Source organism: Salmo trutta, chromosome 10 (assembly GCF_901001165.1).
Source record: "Salmo trutta chromosome 10, fSalTru1.1, whole genome shotgun sequence".
Taxonomy (NCBI): domain Eukaryota; kingdom Metazoa; phylum Chordata; class Actinopteri; order Salmoniformes; family Salmonidae; genus Salmo; species Salmo trutta.
In genome coordinates this window covers 2,092,765-2,103,923 of record NC_042966.1, presented here as the reverse complement: position 1 = coordinate 2,103,923, position 11,159 = coordinate 2,092,765, and the positions used below count along the sequence as shown (strand labels likewise).

Sequence of the window (11,159 nt, the reverse complement as noted above, 5' to 3'; positions counted from 1 at the left end):
GTGCTTAATTAAAGTACTTGAATTCGGCACTCTGAAATTCAACTATTAGTATACCATGAAAATCATACATTTTCTCAAGTTGCTACTTGGAAAGTACTTGAATTAAAATCATAGGAGAACAGAAAATGCTCAAATATGTTAATATGAAAAATATTCGAAAAATGTACTGGTCTTGTGAATTAATTTCCATGCAGACTACCGAGTTGTATTTCCTCATGGGTTTCGCGCACTGGTTGCCATGCGAGCTCGCTCATTCCACCCACACTGCCACTCAGACAGGCAGGTACAGAACTGACTGATTAGGCGCCGCAAACGTCACATCGATAGCTAAAATGCCAAGCAAATGTAGATTCAAACCTGCCTGGCAGGATATTGATGTTTATGAATGGGTTTTGCCATACCCAACCAGGGATGTAGTGGAGGGTAAACACACGTACGCACCTTTTTATTTGTGAAATAGCGTTTACTCACGTTTTTATTTAGTTCATTATCGTTTACGCACTTATTATTGCGTTCCAAGCATTGATCAACGCTCAGAAGGCTTCTTGATCTGGGTTCTAATTAAGCAATAAGGCCCGAGGAGGTGTGGTAGATGGCCAATATACCACGGCTAAGGGCTGCTCTTATGCACCACGCAACACGGAGTGCCTGGATACAGCCCTTAGCCGTGGTATATTGGCCATATATCACAAACCCCCGAGGTGCCTTATTGCTATTATAAACTGGTTACCAATGTAATTGGAGCAGTTTTGTCATACCTGTGGTATACGGTATGATCAGCATTCAGGGATCGAACCACCCAGTTTATAATCTCAAATGATTCATGTATGCATGCACGTTATATTTGCCTGCTCCCCGGATTTGCAGTGTTAGCAGCGCATTCATTCAGCACTCTGTCCTATGGGAAACTCTGCGTGTCAACAGGCATCCCCCCAAATAAAAAAAAACCTGACTCTCGGAGAATTAGTGCACAACTGATAAATAGATGCTGAAATTAAGATAGCTATAATCAAAAAGATGGGCAACTATAAATTCTCATAACAAAGTACATTTTCTTTACAGAGAGTAGTGAGACAGACAGTGGTGAGTCAGGCTGCAATGACTTTTTTTGCCTGAATTTAAAATTGATTGCATTTAGATTTTGTGTCAGGAAATCGGTCAATTGAAATAAATTCATTAGGCCCTAATCTATGGATTTCACATGACTGGGAATACAGATATGCATCTGTTGGTCACAAATACCTTTAAAAAATGGGCCTCACAATGGGCCCCAGGATCTCGACAGTGTTTTTGTGCATTCAAATTGCCATTGATAAAATGCACTTGTGTTCGTTGTCCGTAGTTTATGCCTGCACATGCCATAACCATACGGCCACCATGGGGCACTCTGTTCACAACGTTGACATCAGCAAACCGCTCGCCCACACGACGCCGTACACGTGGTCTGGGGTTGTGAGGCCGGTTGGACGTACTGACAAATTCTCTAAAACGACATCGGAGGCGGCTTATGGTAGAGAAATTAACATTCAATTCTCTGGCAACAGCTCTGGTGGACATTCCTGCAGTCAGCATGCCAATTGCACGCTCACTCAAAACTTGAGACATCTGTGGCATTGTGTTGTGTGACAAAACTGCACATTTTAGAGTGGCCTTTTATTGTCCCCCGCACAAGGTGCACCTGTGTAATGATCATGCTGTTTAATCAGCTTCTTGATATGCCACACCTGTCAGAGGGATGGATTATCTTGGCAGAGAAATGCTCACTAACAGGGATGTAAACAAATGTGTGCACATCATTTGAGAGTAAGAAGCTTTTTGAACATATGGAACATTTCTGGGATCTTTTATTTCAGCTCATGAAATATGGGACCGACACTCGCGTGTATATTTATTTTCAGTGTATACTGTATACCTTGAAAACTTGATTGCTGACATGCAAAACATTTTTTGGACTATATCAATAATGGACTAATGAAACAAAAGACAGTTTTTGGGTAGAATTTTCCTTTAAATATTTGACACACTTTGCTTGTTAAGCTGTTGACATTAACAAGCAATTAAGCAGAGAAGTATATGAGAGCACCATAAAGCCTCCAAGTGGATTACACATTGATTACTTTGCTTTGGCCATTAAAATCTATAATTGTCTTAACAGTCTGCAGACATTGAGAAGCAATTTGTGTTTGTTTTACAAAATGATATGTTCCTTAAAAATCAAAGCACAGAAGAGTAAGAATGAGCAGTTAAAATTATTCAATTTCTTACTCTCTCTCTCTTACCGTGATTGGCATGTATCTTTCTCTTGCACCCCTCACCTCATGTCTATGGGATAGCAGTAACAGCACAAAGCATATCCTGTTGTCTCAATCTACCTCTCTCTGTTTACCCTGCTCGCAATATAAGTCAATGACAAGAAACAACAGGTAGAAGACAAACTCATCTCAGAAGATAAACTGATCTCTGTGTCTATAGGTAAACATTCAGAAAGTAATGGCAGATAACAAAAAGGCAAACAGTTTAGGGGTTTTCATGGCTCATCGGGCCCAATAAAGTCCCCCAGACAGGTCTCTGGCTAATGTACTCCAAGACAGCAGCAGATACAACTCATTTACAACTCAATTACAACTCAGTCAGAACCACATTCTGGCTCAATGCCAACAGAATCTCACTGAGATTGCATTGGATTTGTGATGTTTCACATCTGTATCAGGCCTTGCCATATTTTGTTACTAACGATGTTGTTGTGCCCATTACTCAATTTACAGGTTTAATTGATACAGATGTATGTGCTGATGAACCTCTTTAGCAATAGGGAACATTTTACATTTTCTTTACATAGACACTGAGTGAACAAAACATTAAGGACACCTGCTCTTTCCATGACATAGACTGGCCAGGTGAATCCAGGTGAAATCTATGATCCCTTATTGATATCACTTGTTAAATCCACTTGAATCAGTGTAAATGAAAGCTTAAAGAAGGATTTTAAGCCCTTTTTTTATTTAACCTTTATTTAACTAGGCAAGTCAGAACAAATTCGTATTTACAATGACAGCCTACCGAGGAACAGTGCTTGTTCAAGGACAGAACGACATATTTTTACCTTGTCAGTGTGGGGATTCAATCTAGCAACCTTTCAGTTACTGGCCCAACGCTCTAACCACTAGGCAACCTGCCGCCCCAAAATTGAGACATGGATTGTGTATGTGTGTCATACGGAGGGCAAGACACAAGATTCTTGACACAAACCGGTACGCCTGGCACCTACTGCCAGGTGTACCGGGTTGTGTCAAGAACTGCAACGCTTCTGTGTGGTCCACCACCCAAAGGACATCTAGCCAACTTGACACAACTGTGCGATGCATTGGAGTCAACATGGGCCAGCATCCCTGTGGAACGCTTTCGGCGTTTCCCCTACTGAACGCTTTCGGCGAGTCCATGCCCTGATGAATTGAGGCTGTTCTGAGGGGGGAATGCAACTCAATACTAGGAAGGTGTTCATAATGTTTGGTATACTCAGTGTATGTTATCTGTATTTCAGGGAATACTAGTGTGTATGCTAATTATGTTAGAATGCTAGACCAAAATCCTCTATTGTTTGAAAAACCTCTCGCTTTGAAGACTAGACAATATGATTCGGCCCTATTTTGCACTCATTACGTTTGCTGCTTCTACAAATAAAAGTAGAGGGAGGAGTAATACACAGACAGAAAATTGGCTTCATAACATGGATGTCTCCCCAGAGAAATCTATGACTCCTTCCGTTAGTATTGGGAGGTTGTAAAGGGTGAATGATTATGCGTTTTTATTTAGCCTTATCTTCCGAGTGAGGCATCCACTAATGTGAGCAGAGTGCTTTCCAGTGATCCAGTCAACCCCGTCTGTTTACACTGCATACTTCATCATTGGATAGAAAACGGAGGTTGACGATTGTCTGTTAGTGCAATCATTTATGAACACATGAATTGCCCTGAAAAAACCGCTGAGCATCACTCAGAAGCACTATCGAATGACAGTGACCAAACGATGAGATATTTCCCAGGAGGTTTTTCATTTAATGTGGGGAAAATAACCTTTGAGTCACCACACGTTGGAGAGAATATGTATAGTAAGAAATTCCTGGCTGTCATTTGTAGCTTATGTGTCCGAAAAGGGTTATTCCTTTTACACATGAAGCCCTCTGTGTGTATACATAATATCACTCCTCATAATGACACCCACGCAAAACATTAACATCCGTGTTTCGCAGTACATATCGGCAGATATTAGTCTTGCTAGCTATGGATGAGACACGTAGCTTTGATTCCCTCACGAGAGATGTAATTCGTCACCTCCCCAGAGGAACAAAGCCAGTCTGCATGTAGAAGCAATTAGACCGTTTTTTTTATTGAAAACAAATCTGACCAATTAAACCAATAGAAAGCCACCTGATATATCTCTTTATGACCGAACAGACAGCCACAGTCCTAATTTCCATGGTTAACTTTGATTGATTGACTCAAAGTCCGTTGAGAGTTGGGACTAAATAGATGATGCCATTGGTCTGAATCCCTAGGTATGTGTGGTGTCTGGGGAACAAACTGACACCGTGGCTGTATCATAGACACCAATTAAACACAACATGAAATTAGGTTGTTTGCGAGGGGTTCAATATTTTTTAATCAGTCCTGAAGAAATGTCCAAATTAGAGATGGATGCAAGTGTCACAAAAACAACCACTAAATAAGAACGTTAACAAGCACACTCGATCCTGTTGGTATTGATTTCTCTGGCTGCATTTACACAATTTGGATCCTTTTCACTAATTGGTATTTTGACCAATCAGATCATCTGTTAAAAAATATCTGCTGTGATTGGTCAAAAGACCTATTAGTAGAAATATATCAGAATGGGGCTGCCGGTATAAATGCAGCCCGTGTAACTGAGACTGATTGGCAATTAGCCTACATGATGAAATCATTGTTCATTGCGGAAGTCAGAAAATAATATACAAGGATCTACAAAGGCTATTCAGAAAAAAAGGTGGATCTTCCCTGTTGGACTTTATTGGACTGATCATTGAGGTGGACAATAGCAGGTATCAAAGCCCCCATATGGCAAAACTCTTCATTTTTATCTAATTTCTTCCAGCCTTGTTATTTTCACAAATGACTGTGTTCTAGGAAATTTGAGAAACATCTCACAAACAAGCAAAGCTTCTGTGAGTCTGATGTAGCTGCCAAGACAGGCTTCAAAGACTGTAGAAGAATGATGGGGGCAAACTGAATGGCAGTGGTGATAGAACCTTTAACCTTCATTTAATGTACTGGGAGGTACATGCTGCAGTACATCATGTTCTGTGGTCTCTTCAGTGATAGCAGGATTCTAGTAGATATGTAAAATATACAACTGTCTGTTATCAACTGCTTTTCTTCCACTGGTGAAATTGGGTTCCAAGCCAGTCAGCCATTCATAATAATGATGAAGATTTCATTTAAAAGAAGTTGGATCCAAGAAGCTACCCGAAAACCTAGCAAGACACAAACGACATCAAACACAGACAATGTGACCACAAACAATATACACAGGCAGTTAGAAAAGCCAAGGCTAGCTTTTTCAAGCAGAAATTTGCTTCCTGCAACACAAACTCAAAAAAGTTCTGGGACTCTGTAAAGTCCATGGAGAATAAGAACACCTCCTCCCAGCTGCCCACTGCACTGAGGATAGGAAACTCTGTCACCACCGATAAATCCACTATAATTGAGAATTTCAATAAGCATTTTTCTACGGCTGGCCATGCCTTCCACCTGGCTACCCCTACCCCGGTCAACAGCACTGCACCCCCCACAGCAACTCGCCCGAGCCTTCCCCATTTCTCCTTCTCCCAAATCCAGTCAGCTGATGTTCTGAAAGAGCTGCAAAATCTGAATCCCTACAAATCAGCGGGCTAGACAATCTGGACCCTTTATTTCTAAAATTATCTGCCGAAATTGTTGCAAACCCTATTACTAGCCAGTTCAACCTCTCTTTCGTATCGTCTGAGATTCCCAAAGATTGGAAAGCAGCTGCGGTCATCCCCCTCTTCAAAGGGGGACACACTCTTGACCCAAACTGCTACAGACCTATATCTATCCTACCCTGCCTTTCTAAGGTCTTCGAAAGCCAAGTCAACAGATTACCAACCATTTCAAATCCCACCGCACCTTCTCCGCTATACAATCTGGTTTCAGAGCTGGTCATGGGTGCATCTCAGCCACGCTCAAGGTCCTAAACGATATCTTAACCGCCACCGATAAGAAACAATACTGTGCAGCCGTATTCATTGACCTGGCCAAGGCTTTCGACTCTGTCAATCACCACATCCTCATCGGCAGACTCAATAGCCTTCGTTTCTCAAATGATTGCCTCGCCTGGTTCACCAACTACTTCTCTGATAGAGTTCAGTGTGTCAAATTGGAGGGCCTGTTGTCCGGGCCTCTGGCAGTCTCTATGGGGGTGCCGCAGGGTTCAATTCTTGGGCCGACTCTCTTCTCTGTATACATCAATGATGTCGCTCTTGCTGCTGGTGAGTCTCTGATCCACCTCTACGCAGACGACACCATTCTGTATACTTCTGGCTCTTCTTTGGACACTGTTAACAACCCTCCAGACGAGCTTCAATGCCATACAACTCTCCTTCCGTGGCCTCCAACTGTTCTTAAATACAAGTAAAACTAAATGCATGCTCTTCAACCGATCACTGCCTGCACCTGCCCGCCTGTTCAGCATCGCTACTCTGGACAGTTCTGACTTAGAATATGTGGACAACTACCTAGGTGTCTGGTTACACTGTAAACTCTCTTTCCAGACTCACATCAAACATCTCCAATCCAAAGTTAAATCTAGAATTGGCTTCCTATTTCGCAACAAAGCATCCTTCACTCATGCTGCCAAACATACCCTCGTAAAACTGACCATCCTACCGATCCTCGACTTCGGTGATGTCATTTACAAAATAGCCTCCAATACCCTACTCAACAAATTGGATGCAGTCTATCACAGTGCCATCTGTTTTGTCACCAAAGCCCCATATACTACCCACCACTGCGACCTGTACGCTCTCGTTGGCTGGCCCTCGCTTCATACTCGTCGCCAAACCCACTGGCTCCAGGTCATCTACAAGATCCTGCTAGGTGAAGTCCCCCCTTATCTCAGCTCGCTGGTCACCATAGCAGCACCCACCTGTAGCACGCTCTCCAGCAGGTATATCTCTCTGGTCACCCCCAAAGCCAATTCCTCCTTTGGCCGCCTCTCCTTCCAGTTCTCTGCTGCCAATGACTGGAACGAACTACAAAAATCTCTGAAACTGGAAACACTTACCTCCCTCACTAGCTTTAAGCACCAGCTGCCAGAGCAGCTCACAGATTACTGCACCTGTACATAGCCCATCTATAATTTAGCCCAAACAACTACCTCTTCCCCTACTGTATTTATTTATTTTATTTTGCTCCTTTGCACCCCATTATTTGTATTTCTACTTTGCACATTCTTCCACTGCAAATCTACCATTCCAGTGTTTTACTTGCTATGTTGTATTTACTTCGCCACCATGGCCTTTTTTGGCCTTTACCTCCCTTATCTCACCTGATTTGCTCACATTGTATATAGACTTAATTTTCTACTGTATTATTAACTGTATGTTTGTTTTACCCCATGTGTAACTCTGTGTTGTATGTGTCGAACTGCTTTGCTTTATCTTGGCCAGGTCGCAGTTGCAAATGAGAACTCGTTCTCAACTAGCCTACCTGATTAAATAAAGGTGACATAAAAAATACAAACAGAGACACATACAACAGCTGAAGTTTACAAATCTAATACTATACATCTTAATAGTCTCAGTGCTTTTGATTTGTCCGAAAGATGAAATGCACAATGTTAATCTGAGCATGGGGTTGTGAGCTATCTCTGCTTCCCTGAGCTATGGCTCCTGGTTCGCTAATAAAGCAGCGTGTCTGCCTGAGGTAATTGCAGTCGTTTCTCTCAGTCGTATGAGCAGAGAGGACTATCTGGACTAGACTAGTAAACACAGGTCCCCTGGTAGCAAGCATACAGACAGAGAGAGCATGATTCAGACCGGTGTCTACCAGGTTGTTTCAATGGTGGACAGAGGGTCAATGACACATGTACCATGTCATTCTGACCTGAGTAACATAAACAGGCAAGTCCTCCTGGAGACTTAATGTTGATAGCCTACCATTGTGACTTATGGACATTGGAGCTTCTACAATAGTAAAACATTGGACATATTCCGTGGCACATAGCTGCTAAGTCAAACTGCAAAAGTTGGCTTATGAAAAAAATATCAAAGTTGTCCTATTGCTTGATAAATATTTTGTTCATTTAATTCCAACTGTTGAGAACTGTTTACAATAGCTTCAGTTAATGGTGGTTGTGGGCAGAGGCAATATCCGCTACTTACATGAATTCCCTTAAATAATCATAAGGGGGTCATACTTTAAAACAGAGGTCAAATCAAACAAATCACTGAAACAATACAAAGGAGTGCACTTCTGCAGGGCACTTCAAATAAAACATGCCAGCCTTCCTCTAAGATATAAAAAGAACTAACTGAATAGCATGACAGCATAAAATCAATATTTACAATATTTTTAATTGCTTTATAAATACAAGATCTTTCATTACAATTCAGAGCTTTCTTGGTCGGATCGGTTTTCAAAAAGAGACATCAATTTCCTAATGTTTTACCAAACAAAAATCTCTCATGAAAAAAAATAAAAAATTGTCCAGATTCACCCACTATCTCTTCCACTTTTCGAAAAAGAAAAATGTGATTATCAGAACACACAACCCATTTACAACAGTCCGACATCTGCCATCTTCTACCCAGTCTTCCCCATCAGTGTGTCAGCCATCTTGGGCAGGAACATTTCTAGGAAGTGAAAGAAGTCCTGGTACAGTCCGGCGCCATTAGCAGAGGGGCAAAACATGATCATGGCCTTGGTGCTCTCTGTGCCGCCCACCACCTGGGCTGAACCTGTAACTCCAGTGGCTCCTTGTCCACTATGTGCTGGGTCTCCAGCTCCACACTGCTGCCCTCTGGCCTGGAGTCCATGTTCATCGCCCCTTTAAACAGCTCCCACCTCACCTCCCACCGGCCTGCTCACACCCTGTGCCTCTGGACATAGGTCCAGCGTGGAGACCCGGGCTGATTCCCGCTGTAACTGTCCAGCCTGGGCCTCATGCCCTGCAGGGACGTGGAGGCGTCGCTGCTCTCAGAGGACAGCAGCGCTCTCTTTGCTCCCGGTGTGGCCTTGCTCTGGGGGCTGCAGTCACTGCTTGAAGAGGCACAGTGGTTGGCTTCCTCACCGTGGTTGTTTGTTGATTTGCAGTATCCATTCCCTCAGCTCCAGTGCCTTCCTGCATGCCTGTGTTAATCAGGCTGCACTTGAGCACTCCCTGAAACAGCCCCTCCACTGCAGAGCACACCCTCTGGAACCAGAGCAGGCGGAAGCCGTCCCCGGGAGAGTGCAGATGGCTGCGGACCGCCTCGGGGAGCGAAGAAGCCTTAAAGGGGATGCTGATGGCTAGTGCCTGCTCCGCCCCCTTGTGGTGGTGGAGGTGAGGACCCTCGTCCCAGGGGGTGAAAAGGCGCACCAGGACCCACACCTTGCCTTTGGTGGACTTGGGCTCGTACTGCAGGCTGCAGCAGTACTCTGCCTCCTGGCACACCCTCTGAAAGCTCCTCTGGCTGCGCTCCGTTAGGTTGCCCGCCACATTGTGGCTCAGCTCGAAGGGGTCCAGCACATTGAAGTGGCCAAGCTTAGGGTCTAAGGTCCTCTCCTGCTCCATCCCCTTCCCGCTTTACCTTGTCTCGGCTAAGAAAGCTGGTGACGGGAGTGAACAGCGCTCCCTGATAGAGCTGACAGAGCTGGCAAAGACAAACTGGGCATAGAAGAAGTCCGACAGCAGGGAACCTACAGAGAAAAACAAAGGAAAGCTTCAAGCTATTGATCAGCCCAAAATGAATAAATGATGTGAAAACAACTGAGGGTGTTATACCGAAAATGTACTTAGAGCCAGTTGGGTAAGATGAGGACAGTTTTAATTGATAACCTGTAAATAATACATCCAACTTCACCATTACTCCCTAATTGGTATAAAAACTGATTTAATATTGTACCTGCCATTACAACTAAGATATTTTAATTAGTTTTATGAAGAGTGCCTTACTTTTCCTTTTTCCTCTTTCTCTAAACCAAATAGCACCTTCAGTTCTACTACTGATATCCTGAGTTTCTCTCGTAACGCTGCCCATCCTTTTCTTCTGCATGGTTGGATGTATTTTTCATACAATTTTTTGTATAAATTGCCCAGATCCTGGGTGTTCTTGCTGGAGGGCACAGCAATGGGCTTACTGGGGAAAGTGCAGTTCCAGCCTCATAATAACATACTCTTCCTCCTTACCTTAGAGGAATAGAGAAGTACAGTGAAAAAAACAAATCAAGACAAATAATAATTGAATTCACTAGGCACAAAACTATACACATCCTCAGGTTAAACCTATTTTCTGCCATATAGGGGACTGCATGGGTTAATATAGGGTACAACATGGACTACATAAATACTAGTTCTAACAGTAATACAAGTCCTATACATGCTAAATAGAAATTGCTTGAGAGGAGAGGTGTGTTATCAGCATGCATGTGATATGTGTTGAGCTTGAAAGCGGTGCAGACAGGAAGAAGTACATAGAGGCCATGTCCTTCAGCTGGTCCAATGTGGGAGAACAGGAGGGTCACACTTCTGCAGATAGATCACCAGCAGGGTCAAAGCAAAGATATTCAGCAAGGGTCCCACACCACTGAGATTACCCCATAGAGAGAAAACCGTCATTCCAAGCATGTGACACAAAGCAACATAACACCTTATCGTCAGTTCACAAAAAGGTCAAAGAAAGGCAGCAAGGTTCTGCTGCCCCCTACTGAATACAATTCAGAACAACAGCAAAGGACCTTGTGAAGATGCTGGAGGAAACAGGTACAAAAGTATCTATATTCATAGTAAAACGAGTCATATATAAACATAACCTGAAAGGCCGCTAAGCAAGGAAGAAGACACTGCTCCAAAACAGCCATAAAAAAAGCCAGACTACGGTTTGCAACTGCACATGGGGACAAAGA

General features: G+C 43.2%; 1 pseudogene; it reads right to left on the bottom strand.

Moving 5' to 3' along the window:
• Window positions 1-9,139: 9,139 nt before the first annotated feature.
• Window positions 9,140-10,919, bottom strand: LOC115200777 (speckle targeted PIP5K1A-regulated poly(A) polymerase-like; annotated as a pseudogene).
• Between the last annotated feature and the right edge of the window lie 240 nt (window positions 10,920-11,159).